Below are 16,794 nucleotides of genomic sequence, written 5' to 3' on the forward strand. Positions count from 1 at the left end.
CAAGCTTGTCCAGTCATTGGTTTGCCATTCCCTCAATATTTGTTCTAACTTTACCCCTGCACATCTTGTAGGCAGGAGAAATTGGAGGATGAAGTTTTTATAGTAGGACTGGTGTCCCATTCCCTCCATTGAAAATCTTGCCTGGGTACAGGAGATGGACATTTCAGGCTTCATATTACCCATTGCAAAGAGGGTTAGTTACTGTTACCCTCAATTCACTGTCTTAGATTCTGAGGAATTTCTATTTCTGTAGGTTTCTAGCTCATTCCAGAGATGAATTCCCCCAAACCAGTTGTCTCTTCCAGTACTCCCTCCCTCAATTCTTTCCCCTCATGATCCTTCTGGTTTGCATCCAAACGCAAACTCTTGTCCAGTGCTAGTCCCATGTCCAATGAAAATGCCTAGTCTATATTCCAATCTCAGTGAGATATCATTGTTGGCATCTTTGGATTACAACATGGTTATCCTTTATAATCAGTACCAACTTATATGTGAATATGTACAATGTTTGCCTATGTGGGTCTAGGTTACCTCACTCATGGTGATATTTTCTTGTGCCATCTATTTTTTGTACAAATTTCAAATTATCTTTGTTTTTAATAGCTGTGAAGTATTCCACTGTGTAAGTGTACCACATTTCTTTATTCTTTTTGTGATTGAGGGATATCTACGTTGTTTCCATTTTCTGTCTATTATGAATAATGTCTCTATGAACATAATTTAGTAAGTACTCTTATAGTGGTAGGATGGAGTTTTCTTTTGGTGTATACCTAGGAGTGTTATAGCTGTTTTGTTTTTGTTTTTTTTTTGTTTGTTTGTTTGTTTTTTGTTTTGTTTTGTTTTTTTTTTTGTTTTTTTTTTTGTTTTTTGATACAAATACTCCCAATTTTCTGAGACGCCACCAAATTTATTTCCAAAGTTGTTGTACAAGTTTACATTTGTACCAGTAATGAAGGAGACTTCCATTACTTCCACAACCTCAACTTAATGTGATGTCCTTTCTTGAATTTTTGATAACTTTCTTTTGGAAGTCGATTTTGTTTGATATTAGAATGGCTACTCCAGCTTTTTTCTTCAGAACATTTGCTTGGAAAATTGTTTTCTAACCTTTTACTCTGATGTGTTGTCTGTCTTTGTCCCTGAGGCAGAATGTGCTGTCATTTAAGTCTTAGATATTAGCCATTCTGATGTTTGTAAGATAAAATCTCAGAGTCATATCATTTTGCATTTACCTTATGACTAAGGATAATGAACATTTCTTTAAGTGCTTCTCAGCCATTAGATTCCTCTATCAAGAATTCTTTGATTAGCACTGTTCCCCATTTTTAATGTATTATTAGCTTTGTTGATGTTTAATTTGTTGAGTTCTTTATATATTTTGGATATCAACATTCTGTCAGATATAGGGTTGGTTAAGCCATTCTGTAAGCTGACATATTGTTCTATTGGCAGTGCCCCATGCCTTACAAAATATTTTCAGTTTAATGAGGTTTCATTTACTAATTGTTGATCTTAGTGGCTGAACTACTAGAGTTCTGTTTAGGAAGTCACCTTCTGTGCCAAAGATTTCAAGGTTATTCTCCACTTCCTCTTTTATCAGATTTAGTATATCAGGGTTTCTTGATCAGATAGTTGATCCATTTGGACTTGACTTTTTTGCAGGGTAATAGATATGGATTTACTTGTAGTATTCTACAAGCAGATATCCATTACTACCAGCATCATTTGTTGAAAATGTTTCATCTATTCCACTGTAGAGTTTTGGCGTCTTGTTATAATCAAGTGTTCATAGGTACGGATTCAATTCTGTGTCTTCACATCAATTTATTGATCAACCTATCTGTATTTATGCCAATACCATGCAGTCTTTATCGCTTCTTCTCTTTAGTACAGCTTGAAACTGGGGATAGGGAACTGGGGGAAGCCAACAGAAAGTTCCAGATTCCAGGAAACAAGAGGATCACAGGACCCTACGGGGATGACATTAAGTGAAATCCCCAACAAGGGGGAGAACGTACCTATAGAAACCATATCCAGAGGTTAGGAATTGGGTCTGGTTGAAAGATGGGTCCCCTACCATTTTCAAAAATTTTGACCCAGTATTGTTCATGTTGAAAGGAAATACAGGGAAAAAGAGTAGAGCATAGTCTGAAGGAAAAGCCATCCAGACACTGCCTCACATGGGGATATATCCCATATGCAGCCACCAAGCCCAGGCACTATTGCTGATGCCAACAAATGCTTGCTGAGAGGAGCCTGATATAAATGTTTCCTGAGAGACTTTGCCAAATCCTTACTGATACAGATGTGGATGCTTGCAGTCAACCATCAGAATGAGCTTTGGGACCCCAATGTAGAAGTTAGGGGAAGGACTGAAGGAGCTGAAGAGGTTTGTAATATCATAGGAAAAACAACAATATCAACCAACCAGACTCCTCAGAGCTCCCAGGAACTAAAGCTCCAACGAAATAAAACACATGGAGCGACCCGTGGCTTCAGGTGCACATGTAGCAGAGGATGGCCTTATCTGGCATTAATAGGAAGAGAGACTGTTTATAAGAAGTATACTGTTTATTTTCAGTTAATTTTGCATCATGTCACTTATGTATATTACTGTATCTGAATAGCAATAGTTTGACTTTTTCCTTTTCAATTTGTGTACCTTGATCTTCTTCCTTTCTGTATTGTTGCTAAAACTTCAGGTGCTATACAGAATAGATACAGAGTATATATACTTTTACCATATTATGGCTTTTTAGGGAATATTTTTTTCTCTCCATTTAATTTGATATTGGGTGTCAGCTTTCAATGTATTGGCTTTATAATGTTCAGGCATGTGACATGTATCCCTCATCTCTTTAAGAATTTATCATCAAGGAGTGTTGGATTTTGTTGGAGTCTTCTTCAACATTGACTATGAAAATCTTGTGGTATTTTTTTCTTTTAGTTTGCTTACATGGTAGATTACAATGAAAGAGTTTGGTATGTTGATCCATCCCTGCATATGTAAAATGAACTCTACTTCATTATAGGGGTGATATTTTTCATATATCTTTGAATTCTGTTTACAAGTATTTTATTGAGTATTTTTAAATCGATGTTTATAAGGGCAATTGGTCCGAAATTCTCTTTCTTTGTTGAGTCTTTGTGGGACTTAAGTCTCACATTGACTGTATTCCCATAAAGTAAAATTTGTCATTTTTCCTTCGGTTTTTATCTAGTGAAATAATTTGTGTATCAGTATTAGCACTTTTTTGAAAGTATGGTATAATACTGCTCTAAAACCATCTGACCTTGTCTGGTTTTGTTTGGGAGATATTAAATGATAGGTTATATTTCCTTTGGCTATAGGACTATTGAAGTTGATCTTTATTCAGCTTTACCAAATTGTATGTATTGAGAAAATTGTCCTTTTTTTTTCTATTTTGGTTTTCCATGTTTCTGGAGTACAGGTTTTGAAGTGAAACACAATGATCTCGGTGTCTGTTGTTATGTCTTCCTCTTCATTTCTAATTTTGTTAATTTGTATGCTTTCACTCTCTTTCTTTTATTTAGTTTTGAAAAAAGTTTTGCCCATCCTGATGATTTCCTCAAAGAACCAAATATTTGTTGCCTGGTTCTTTGTCTTGTTCTCTTTGATTTTTTTATTGATTTTAGTTTTGAGTTTGATTATTTCCTGCTGTCTATTTATCTTTGGTGGCTGTGCTTCTATTTGTACTAGAACTTTCTGACATGTTGTTAATTGGTGAGTATGAGATCTGTACAATTTCTTATGAAGACACTCATAACTATGAACCTTCATCTTAGCTCTGTTTTCATTGTACCCCATTTACTTGGAATTTTGTGCAATTCATTGAGTTCTAGAAAGTCTTTAATTCCTCTTTCCTTTTTAAATTTTCTTCTAATTGCCCTGATGGTTGAAAGCTGATGGCTTCTGGAAGCTTAAAACTTTCTGGCTTATTTTGTGGTTAAATTTGCACACCTTTGATGATTAATACCAGAGGTTTAATAGTGGAGTATTGAGTTAGGACAGAGTGCCTTCCCTGATCAGTGCTAAAAGTTCTTTAACCTTGTGTAGCCAGAGAAATTCACATTCACAAGAAAAAGTACTCGCTTCAAAAGAAGGCTTTAGACTTTATTTCTTGGAGAGAGAGAAAAGGGGGAACCTATTTCCTATTGTATTCAATTCTTACACTTTCTCAGGATACATGATCATATGGTATTCCAAGCTTCTATATTTTAAAGGTACTAGCAAGTTCACAACATTAATACAAGTCAATAAATCAAATAAGAAATGTCAGGAAGAATGTTTACCTGCAAGTCCCTTGTGATTGGTTATTAATTATATATTCATTAGCTGCTAGTAACTCCACAAGTTCATACAAGTTTTAACTAAATTTTATGTCAAGTGGGTCAATCGTCTGCCTAGTGTCTCATTCATTTTGAAGTTTTGTACAGATAAACTTAGTCAATATTTTATCTTTTGTCTTTGAACGTCCTAGAAATTGTTCATTCTAAGATTGTGAAAATACTTATCACATAATGCATTCACATCTATCATAGAAGGAATAGTTTCTCTGATTATAAATTTGTTCTAAGCCTGCATTTTATCCTAATGCAATTAGTCTGTGACACAAGAAGTCTTACAGAACTTCAACTGCAGCTTTTCAATAAAGAGCTCAAAATTACTTATGTACATTTAGTAATTCTATAAAAATATATAAAGTAGTAAGAAATCATTAATTTATTTACATAGCATTACTAAAAGAGAGTACATGTTTGTTGATCTGCATCCAATAGGATGGGCTATATGCCCGGGAAAATTATACTCTAGAATACTTAGAGGAATGATCGAATCCTCAAATGAAATGTATGAAGGCCTTGCAATTCAGAGATCCATCACATCTGTCCAAAATGTTGGACTATCTTCAGAAAGTCACTCATTACATTTTCTCTCTCCTAGCGACTTTTTTCATTCTTTATTGTCTCTATTTCCACTTTCATGTCTTAAACAGTTTATTCAATTACTTCACCTGTTTCATTGTGCGGCCTCTATTTCTTTAAGGGACTTATGCAGTTCTTCTTTAAAGACATCTACCATCTCCATAAAATTGGATTTAAGATCATTTTCTTGTGCTTCACCTATGATGGAACAGCCAGAGTGTTCTACAGTAAGGCATCTGTGGCTAAGTGCTTTCAGGTTTCCCAAATTGTTGTAGAGTGTGTTCTTAGATTGTCCTCTAGCTACTTGAAATTTGAGATTATTACAGGTTTATATATTGATTTCTACATATGTAATTGTCAGATGCATGGATTTTTGTTTTGTTTTGTTGATGTTTTTTTCCCTTGGTCTCTGTTTCCTCCAGGTTTTCTGGTCTTAATGCCTTGGGCTTCTAGTGACCAGGAAGTCTTCAGGTCCAGGAGGGTGTCTTTACTGAGAGTTTTGTGACTCCTCTGTCTTCTGAGGTTTTGGGTGTCAACATTACCTCTGGGTTCCCTAGATAGGGCCTCCAAAAAAAAAGAAAAAGCAGAGATCTTCAGCTCAGGTTGTGAGAAGGAATATGGAGTCAGGTCATGGGTTGCACTTTATAATTGTTCAAAATACTTGAAGGGGAGTTGGTGAGCCTAGAGCCTAGAGTGGAATGTTACCTGGGGTGCCTGAAGTTGGTCTAGACTTTTTGTTTATAATTTCAGCAAACATCCATGTTAATCAAAGGGTGTGTAGAAATTATTGTGTGTAAAAAATGTCACAGAACGTGAAAAGTACATGATGAGAACTTATAAATATGTCTTGTTACTTTATGAATCTTCCATTCTTATTTCTATTACTACAATAAAATGCTCTAAACAAACCATCTTAGGGAGAAAGGCTTAATTTGGCTTGTAATTAGAAGTTACAATTTTTCACTTTTTATCTAATGAATGTTGCCTAGGCAGATGGTCACATGTCTGCATTCAGAAGGATTGAGAAATGAGTATATCCTTTTATGTTCTTGTGACTTAGCTACTTTTTACATTCACAGAAGTTTCCACAGCCCAAATAAAAAATTGTGTCAACTATATTCAGGGTGGGTTTTCCTGCATCAACTAATAATCAAGAAAGTTCCTCACAAACATATGTCAGTCTTTTGTGTTTGTTTGTTTGTTTGTTTTTGTTTTTGTTTTTTGTTTGTTTGTTTGTTTGTTTGGTTCCAGGGTTTCTCTGTATATTCCTGGGTGTCCTGGACCGCCTTTTGTAGACCAGGCTGGCCTCGAACTCAGAAATCTGCCCGCCTCTGCCTTCAAAGTTATGGGATTAAATGTGTGTGCCACCATGCGTGGCCCATATGTCAGTCTTATCCACACAATTTTGATTGCTTTATCAAATGATTCTAATTTGTGTCAAGATAACAATTAAAAGTAAACACCACAACAGACAATAAAGAAACACATTAACAGATGATCTGAAAAACAAAATAAGTATGCTTTGGGGGCTTCTTTGAATGGGAATGATCTCATTTGGCTCAAATACTTGAGTACTTGATCCCATGTTAGTGTATATTTTTAGGAATAATTAGGTGATATGTCCTTGTTGAAGAAGTTGTGTCACTGTGGATGGGATTTGAGATGTAAAAGCTTTTACTATTCCTGGTTAGATTACTCTGTCTGCCTTCAAATTTTTATCCCAATACCATGTGGGTCTACTTGCTGCTATGCTTTCCATTATGATGACCATGGATTCCAAGCCGCTGAAACAAAGAATAAACCCCTAATAAACTCTTTATTTGTAAGCTGTTTTTGCCACAGTGTCTTATTGTGACAACAGAAAAGTAATTAAAACACTCTAATTCACCTATTTTGTACATTATGAAATATGTCTTCTATAGTACAATGAGTTTCATGGATCAATAGGGTAAATTGTACTACAACTTTAATTTTTCAATAGCAGTGATTCTTGGCTGTTTTTTGTATTAATATGCATTTAAGAGCATCCAGAATACATAGGCAGAGTTCTGTAATATTTGTAAAATTTGTATTACCATTCTTTTATTAAGGTGTATGTCACAAATGTATGTCTTATACATGTTTTTTATGTATAAATAATAATGAACTGATTACAACTATTGAAATATCATCTATTACTTGATACAGTTATGGTATTTTATAATGAGTTTAAAGAATATTGACAATTAACTCACTGTATATGTATATGATAATATTAAGTATAACAAGTACAAAATTCAACAGTTCTCTGGAACTTATTTTTTTATTATATTCAGTGTAACAATATTTTTATGTATAAATCATAGTGGCATGTTTCTGTTTCCTGCCCCAATGATTTGCACTCCCTTATGAAAATAACTCACAGAAATTTTATATTTTGTTATGCTTTAAACAGTGTAACAGTTGCGCCACTTTCTAGCCTCTATGTGGTTAATCAACCTCCCACTGACAATCCTGGTTATTACCTACTAACTTCTTTATGTTAATTTTGTTGCCCTGGAACCAGAGAACTGCCAAACTGGGTCACACTCTTCCAGCACCTTCTTCTTATTATTTATTTATTTATTTATTTATTTATTTATTTATTTATTTATAATTACTTAATTAATTAATCTTGAATCTAGACACGTTGCTCCAAGTGTTTATCATCTGTGCTCAAGTTAATTATCATCTGGTAGCACTGTTGGAATTATTTGACTATGCTATCTTATGAATACTGATACTTTGATTTCTTCCTTTCTAATTTGTATCTCCTTGATCCTCTTCAGTTGTCTTATTCCTCTAACTAGAATATCAAGTACTGTATTAAATAGATTTGCAGAGACTGAACAGCCTTTTCTTGTTCCTGATTTTTACTGAATTATTTTGAGTACTTCTCAATTTAATATTTTTTATTATGTATTTTCTTCAATTGCGTTTCCAATGCTATCTCAAAAGTCCCCCCCCCCAAACTGCCCTACCCACCCATTCCCATTTTTTGGCCCTGGCATTCCATTGTGCTGGGACATATAATGTTTGCCTGACCAATGGGCCTCTCTTTCCAGTGATGGCCGACTAGGTCATCTTTTGATACATATGCAGCTAGAGTCAAGAGCTCTGGGGTACTGGTTAGTTCATAACGTTGTTCCTCCCATAGGGTTGCAGATCTCCTTAGCTCCTTGGATACTTTCTCTAGCTCCTCCATTGTGGGCCCTGTGATCCATCCAATAGTTGACTGTGAGCATCCACTTGTGTTTGTTAGGCCCTGGCTTAGTCTCACAAGGGACAGCTATATCACCTTCCTTGCAACAAAGGCTTGCTCTTGTATGCAATGGTGTCATCGCTTGGAGGCTAATTATGGGATGGATCCCTGGATATGGCAGTCTCTAGATGGACCATCCTTTTGTCTCAGCTCCAAACTTTGTCTCTGTAACTCCTTACATGGGTAATTGTTTCCAGTTCTAAGAATGAGCTAAGTGTCCACACTTTGGTCTTAATTCTTCTTCAGTTTCATATGTTTTACATATTGTACCTTATATTTCGCTATACTAAGTTCTGGGTTAGTATCGACTTATCAGTGAGTACATTTCATTTGAGTTCTTTTGTGATTGGGTTACCTCACTCAGGATGATGCCCTCCAGGTCCAACCATTTGCCTAGGCATTTTGTGAATTCATTCTTTTTAATAGCTGAGTAGTACTCCATTGTGTAAATGTACCAATTTTTTTGTATCCATTTCTCTGTTGAGGGACATCTGGCTTCTTTCCAGCCTCTGGCTATTATAAATAAGGCTGCTTTGAACATAGTGGTGAATGTTTCCTTCTTACCGCTTGGGAAATCTTTTGGATATAGGCCCAGAAGAGGTATTGCGGGATCCTCTGGTAGTACTATGTTTAATTTTCGGAGGAACCGCCAGACTGATTTCCAGAGCTGTTGTACAAGCTTGCAATCGCACCAACAATGGAGGAGTGTTCCTCTTTCTCCACATCCTCACCAGCATCTGCTTTCACCTGAATTTTTGATCTTAGCCATTCTGACTGGTGTGAGATGGAATTTCAGGGTTGTTTTGATTTGCATTTCTCTGATGATTAAGGATGTTGAACATTTTTTCAGGTGTTTCTAAGCCTTTCGGTATTCCTCAGATGAGAATTCTTTTTTCAGCTCTGAGCCCCGTCTTTTAAGGGGGCTATTTGATTTTCTGGAGTCCACCCTCTTGAGTTATTTATATATATTGGATATTAGTCCCCTATCGGATTTAAGAAAGGTAAAGATTATTTCCCAATCTGTTGGTGGTCTTTTTTTGTCTTATTGAAGGTGTCTTTTGCCTTGCAGAAGCTTTGCAGTTTCATGAGTTCCCATTTATCAAACCTTGAACTTAAAGCACAAGCCATTGCTGTTCTATTCAGGAATTTTTTTCCCTGTACCCATATCTTCAAGACTTTTCCCTACTTTCTCCTCTATAAGTGTCAGTGTCTCTGGTTTTATGTGGAGTTCCTTGATCCACTTAATTTTGACCTTAGTACAAGGAGAGAGGAATGGGTCGATTCACATTCTTCTACATGATAACAACCAGTAGTGCCAGCACCATTTATTGAAAATGCTGTCTTTTTTCCACTGGATGGTTTTATCTCCCTTGTTAAAGATCAAGTGACCATAGGTGTGTGGGTTCATTTATTGGTCTTCAATTCTATTCCATTGGTCTACTTGTCTGTCACTATACCAGTACCATGAAGTTTTTAATCACAATTGCTCTGTAGTACAGCTTTAGGTTGGGCATGGTGATTCCACTAGATGTTCTTTTATCCTTGAGAAGAGTTTTTGCTATCCTAGGTTTTTTGTTATTCCACATGAATCTGCTGATTGCTCTTTCTAATTCGTTGAAGAATTGAGTTGGAATTTTGATGGGGATTGCATTGAATCTGTAGATTGCTTTTGGCAAGATAACCACTTTTACTATATTGATCCTGCTGATCCATGAGCATGGGAGATCTTTTCATAATCTGAGATCATCTTTAATTTCTTTCTTCAGAGGCATGAAGTTCTTGTCATACAGATCTTTCATTTCGTTAGTTAGAGTCACACCTAGGTATTTTATATTATTTATGGCTATTGAGAAGGGTGTTGTTTCCCTAATTTCTTTCTCAGCCTCTGTTTGTCCTTTGTGTAGAGAAAGGCCATTGACTTGTTTAAGTTAATTTTATGTCCAGCTACTTCACTTAAGCTGTTTATCAGGCTTAGGAGTTCTCTGGTGGAATTTTTAGTGTCATTTATATATACTATCATATCATCGGCAAAAAGTGATATTTTGACTTTATATTTTCCAATTTGTATCCCCTCGATCTCCTTTTGTTGTTCAATTGCTCTGGCTAGGACTTTAAATACTATGTTGAAGAGGTAGGGAGAAAGTGGGCAGCCTTGTCTAGTCCCTGATTTTAGTGGGATTGTTCCAGCTTCTCACCATTTACGTTGATGTTGACTACTGGTTTGCTGTAGATTGCTTTTACCATGTTTAGGTATGAGCCTTGAATTCCTGATCTTTCCAAGACTTTTATCATGAATGGGTGTTGGATTTGTCGAATGCTTTTTCCGCATCTAACTTGAAGATCATGTTGATTTTGTCTTTGAATTTGTTTATATAATGGATTACATTGATGGATTTTCATATATTAAACCATCCCTACATCCCTCGGATGAAACCTACTTGGTCAGGATGGATGATTGCTTTAATGTGTTCTTGGATTTGGTTAGCAAGAATTTTATTGAAGATTTTTGCATCGATATGGTCTGAAATTCTCTAACTTGTTGGATCTTTCTGTGGTTTACGTATCAGAGTAATTGTGGCTTCATAGAGTTGGATAGAGTTCCCTCTAGTTCTATTTTCTGGGATAGTTTGTGCTGAACTGGGATTAGATCTTCTTTGACGTCTGGTAGAACTCTGCACTAAACCCATCTGGCCCTGGGCTTTTTTTTTTTTTTTTTTTTTTTGGTTGGGAGACTATTAATGACTGCTTCTCTTTCCTTAGGTGATATGGGACTGTTTAGATCGTTAAATCGATCCTGATTTAACTTTGGTACCTGGTGTCTGTCTAGAAATTTGTCCATCTCATCCAGGTTTTCCAGTTTCATGTCTATAACCTTTTGTAGAAGGATCTGATGGTGTTTTGAATTTCTTCAGGATCTGTTGCTATGTCTGCCTTTTAATTTCTGATTTTGTTAATTAAGATATTGTCCCTGTGCCCTCTATTGAGTCTAGCTAAAGGTTTATCTATCTTGTTGATTTTTCTCAAAGAACCAACTCCTCGTTTGGTTAATTCTTTGAATAGTTCTTCTTGTTTCCACTTGGTTGATTTTACCCCTGAGTTTCATTATTTCCAGCCATCTACTCCTCTTGGGTGAATTTGCTTCCTTTTTTTCTAGAGCTTTTATATGTTTTGTCAAGCTGCTAGTATGTGCTCTCTCCTGTTTCTTCTTGGAGGCACTCAGAGCTATGAGTTTCCCTCTAAGAAACGTTGAGGGATTACTTTCTTGCTTGTTCTAGGGCGTGATTTCCGTCCTTGTATTGCTTCTTTTCTGTTACTATCATTTGAAGGGCTGGATTCGTGGAAATATAATGTGTGAATTTGGTTTTGTCATGGAATACTTTGGTTTCTCCATCTATAATAATTGAGAGTTTGGCCAGGTATACTAGCCTGGGCTGGAATTTGTGTTCTCTTAGTGTCTGTATAACATCTGTCCAGGCTCTTCTGGCTTTCATAGTCTCTGGTGAAAAGTCTGGTGTAATTCTGATAGGCTTGCCTGTATATGTTACTTGACCTTTCTCCCTTACTGCTCTTAATATTCTCTCTTTATTTAGTGCATTTGTTGTTCTGATTATTATGTGTCGGGAGGAATGTCTTTTCTGGTCCAGTCTATTTGGAGATCTATAGGCTTCTTGTATGTTCATGGGCATCTCTTTCTTTAGGTTTGGGAAGTTTTCTTCAATAATTTTGTTGAAGATATCTGCTGGTCGTTTGAGTTGAAAATCTTCATTCTCATCCACTCCTATTATCCGTAGTTTTGGTCTTCTCATTGTGTCCTGGATTTCCTGGATGTTTTGAGTTAGGATCTTTTTTCATTTTCCATTTCCTTTAATTGTTGTGCCGATGTTCTCTATGGAATCTTCTGCACCTGACATTCTCTCTTCCATCTCTTGTATTCTGTTGCTGATGCTCGTGTCTATCGTGCCAGATTTCTTTCCTAGGGTTTCTATCTCCAGCGTTGCCTCACTTTGGGTTTTCTTTATTGTGTCTACTTCCCTTTTTAGGTCTTGTATGGTTTTGTTCATTTCCATCATCTGTTTGGATGTGTTTTCCTGTTTTTTATAAGGACTTGTAACTCTTTAGCAGTGTTCTCCTGTATTTCTTTAAGTAAGTTATTAAAGTTATTCTTGATGTCCTCTACCATCATCATGAGATATGCTTTTAAATCCGGGTCTAGCTTTACGGTTGTGTCGGGATGCCCAGGACTAGGTGGCATGGGAGTGCTGTGTTCTGATGATGGTGAGTGGTCTTGATTTCTGTTAGTAGGATTCTTACGTTTGCCTTTCGCCCTCTGGTATTCTCTGGAGCTGTGCAGGATACACTTGGCAGGGTCCCGGAACTAAGATGTCTGTTGCCAATGTTCGGGCAAAGCGCTCCCACGCTGGGTAGATCCCAATCCTCAGAATTCTTACGTTCGCATGGCTGGTATTGTGGGCATCTGGCGATAGTCAGCCGACTGTGTGCCCTAGCTACCCTGGTGCTGCTCGGACTGAAAGGGGCTTGTGCCCCTACTCAGACCGGGTTTTTGCTTCCCTGACTAATGCAGTGTAAAGTCCCACGCGATTGGATCAGAGCAGATTGCTAAGGACAGTACAGTACAGAAGTCAACAAAACCATGTATAGTGCAACATATACCAAAGAAATTCAATGAAACATAAGATAATATTCTGAAATAATAATACAAACAGTATAAAATCTTGAAGAAACTGAAAAAATTATAGGTATATATTACCTACATATTTAAATGAAGGGGATAAAAGAAAACCAATATAAGAATTCATGTTCTTGAAATGTGGTAATGGTATCATGGCAGGGAAAGTACCATGAAAGTCCAGGACTAGATGGATTTAAAAATGAGTTCTACCAGTCTACAGAATGTCTTTTGTAAATGTAACTACATTTGTGTTTAAAATTACAACCTGCTCCTTTGGTGAAATTTATGGTCAGTTCTTTTTTTTTTTTTTTTTTTTTTTTTTTTCATTTATTAGGTAGTCAGGTCACTCCCTTAACCCTAAAGAGGTTTGGGACATTAAGCAGACTCTAATTCTGCTTTAATCTTCTACTCCTAAACATCAATACTTAGACCACTAATTTGTGTCCATTTTATATCAAATGTACCCTCTGTATACATGAGGGTCCAATAGCTGTCTTGTAAGTCTGACGGGCCTGAGATCATCTCTACCTGCCCCAGGCCCCAAACGTCACTTCCAGTCCAAAAGGTCTTCAATAATTACCCTCTCTGATCAGAAAGAATTCCAAACTATTCTCTATCTGATGGAGAGCAAAAATTTCCATTTAACTGTGTCTCACATCGGACTCCTCATTTGAAAGGGGCACCAGAAAGAATCTTTTTGTTCCAGCAGTTCTCAAATTCACATCCTCTGTCGAAGAGGTCTATAAATGTCATCCAGTCATGCCAGGGCTTCAGTGCCTCTCCCTCTCCCTATGGGCGCCTCAGACACACCACATCTAGTCATACATATTTCCTGTTCTCCCTCTGTCTATTGGGCAACAAAGCCTACTCGAATGCCCATATTGGACTGAAATATCTCCTTTTATTTTCAGTGGTGGACACATACCTACCCTCTCTTGTAAAGTGTAAATAGATCTTGTCGTATTGACTATGTGTGCCTGCTATATACCAACTGTCTAAGATTATTTCCAAACTTCTTCCTGCTACAAATATTCGGGGACATTTCCCCATTGAAGAAAAGTGGCCTTGCTCTTATGTCATCTGACTAAAGGTTTCATAGACCAAAGATAACCATCCAACATGTTGGAATACTGAAACAATTGCTGCCTGCTGTCCACACACCACATAAAATATGTGGATTATCTAAATTCTGCAGAAAAGGTTTGGAAGCTGATCAATCAATACTGGAACTCCCTCTTCTCCAGAAGGTATTTGCATTTTCTCCAATGTGAAATGGTCTTTCTTATTTATTGAAAATAGCCAGAGATTTTTCCCCTCTTACAAGTAGGTTTAGAATTTCACATTTGCAAAGTGTCACAGAAATGCTGCTTATGACCAGAGTGCTTCAACTTCCTTATTCTCATGAAGTTTGCCACATTACCTCTTTGATGAAGGGCACAACCATCCTACTTCTGTGCAAAACTGCCCAAGCTCCTCCCCTATCTTACTTAGAAGATTTAGACATTCACAACAGAGAGTGCTCCAACCTGTGTGGAGCACAGTGTGTTTGAGGAAATCCCCCAGATTCACCATCTTCCCAGTGTATGTCCTACCTATAACTTCTAATTTCCATGGTGTGGGAAGCACTGTTCTGACCTAAGAGATTTCAGAACACTCTGGACTGAAATCTCAAACAGAAGAGTGTCAAGGTAAGGGTAAATCAGATTACTATCTTTGTTTTGTTTCCTTAGACAGAGACATCCTGGCCTCCATGCAGAGGAATGTGTGGAGGGACATATATTTAAGGAAGACACTAAACCAGAAAATACTACATTACACCCTCTTCTAAGACTTCTAAGATTGTTGTCATGCCTACCACAGACATTCAGATGATGTGTATTCTTGATTGTGATTTCATGTTTGGAGCTGATGAAGGAGTAAGTACCTGGAATGTCCTATAATTCTCAAGGTATCAATCAATGTTCAATTTCTGATCAATAGTGCTGCAGACATAGGAATAACAGGATAAAACTATTCTATACAATCCTATGAAGCTCTTATCACCATCCTCCTATTTTAGAGAATCTTAGATCTATCACTAATCCCGAGACGGGCAGAAACAATTCTTCTCCTGCACATAGGGATACTGCATATGTCTCCCCTTACCCAAAGTATTCTACTTACTGTCTTTTACTGAATTGGCTTTTAGACTATACCTGAAATATTCCACTTTTCGCCAAAGGATCTACCAGCCCTCCCTGTTCTAATAGAGAGCTACAGTCCACCAATATCCAAAGGGTTCTCAGACATTCTAAATATGCCCCTGTGGGAGTAAACTTACTAAGTCTATTTAATTGGGCCTCAGATCCTTCTGCTTTGACCAAAAGCATTTCACTCTACTGACTCTGAGTTACCAGTGGCCTCAGATCTCATTTTCCCCAAGTGGTCATCAAATATGCCTTTCTGACCAATAATGACCTTGCAATGGTCTCCTCTGATGCAGACACTTAGACAACCCCCCTCCAATTTTAACTCCCAAATGGACCTCCAGACCACCCAAGCTTAAAGTACCTGAGCCGAACATTAAGAAGTACAGCCCAAAACAAAAGCTCATTTCCTCAAGGCAGAAACAAAAATGATGTACTCCTCACCATTCATACCTAGACCCAGGAGATGAACATATGCCTGAGAAGAAGAACTAGTGTGGAACTGTCAGCCAGGTTTTTGATGAGTGCTCAGACTGCTTCCTGATCCGGCACCATATTTACTATAGTGGACAGATGCTCTAGTCTCTGATGAGGAGTTGCTAGCTGTTAGGAAGAACCTGGAATGGGCTCCACTGCATGAGGTAGGCTGTGTCTTTGTTCTCACGTAAAGGAAAGAACATGCAAATTTGAACTCTACCCAACCAAACATACTAGTTTACCTGTACAAAGGGGTTTTAGATTTCCAATTTCTCACAAAGATGCCCTCGTGTATTTCCCCTCTGACCATTGAGGTTTTATCTATTTTTCATGGCTCATAGAGTCTCATTTCTTCCCAATGTCCATTACCTGCTCACTTCTGACCACTAGCCATACATCTCTGATTAGTGTTGGGTGTGTTCTCGGTTTGACACTATGGCCAACAATAGTGCCTACATGCCATTTCTGAATATTGGATCTTAAATTCCATCTCTGTCCAAGTGTACTTCTGAAAGACCTTTCTCATTACATGGGGTCTCTATAGTAGCATCTTTATTCAACAGGCCTCTAGTTGTACCTTCTGGCCTAATCAGGTCTTATACTTCACTTAAAGAGATGCCAAATTTACACAATGTAGACAAAGAGTCATTGAGCATTCTCATTCTCATCAATATAACATTCCTCCCCTCAGGTTTGAAATCTCCAGAGCAGCAAGGAGAGTGGGGAGTAGAACTGATCATCTTTAGGTCACTCATATTCGATGGGTTGTTTCCAACCTTAGTATACAGACATGGATGGTTGAACACAAACCTTTCAGGCTGACAACACGATAGACATCTACTAAAGTCCTTGGAAACATGTTCAGAGTGCTGCACATCCTCCTGAAGATGCCACGGATGACATGGTTCCTTGTGATTGTTGTTCTCTTCTTGTTGTTGCTGTTTTGTTTTAACTTTTGAAGAGGATACTTTATTAGTCTGTTGCTATGTTAGTCATCTCCTGGCATTAGAAACCAACATGCCACTGCTTAAATGTTTTACATTTCCTATTCTTTTTGGAAAACACAATGTATGCACATCATTTTTTCCTATTGTTTCAAAGACATACCACTATGTAATTCAACTTTACAATTGTAATCATTTTGACCAATATTCACATGAATATAAATTTTATGTGTAAACTTCTTCCTGTGCTGTGTTATTTTTCACCAGGTGACA

The sequence above is a fragment of the Mus musculus genome, chromosome Y (genome assembly GCF_000001635.26).
Source record: "Mus musculus strain C57BL/6J chromosome Y, GRCm38.p6 C57BL/6J".
Lineage (NCBI taxonomy): Eukaryota > Metazoa > Chordata > Mammalia > Rodentia > Muridae > Mus > Mus musculus.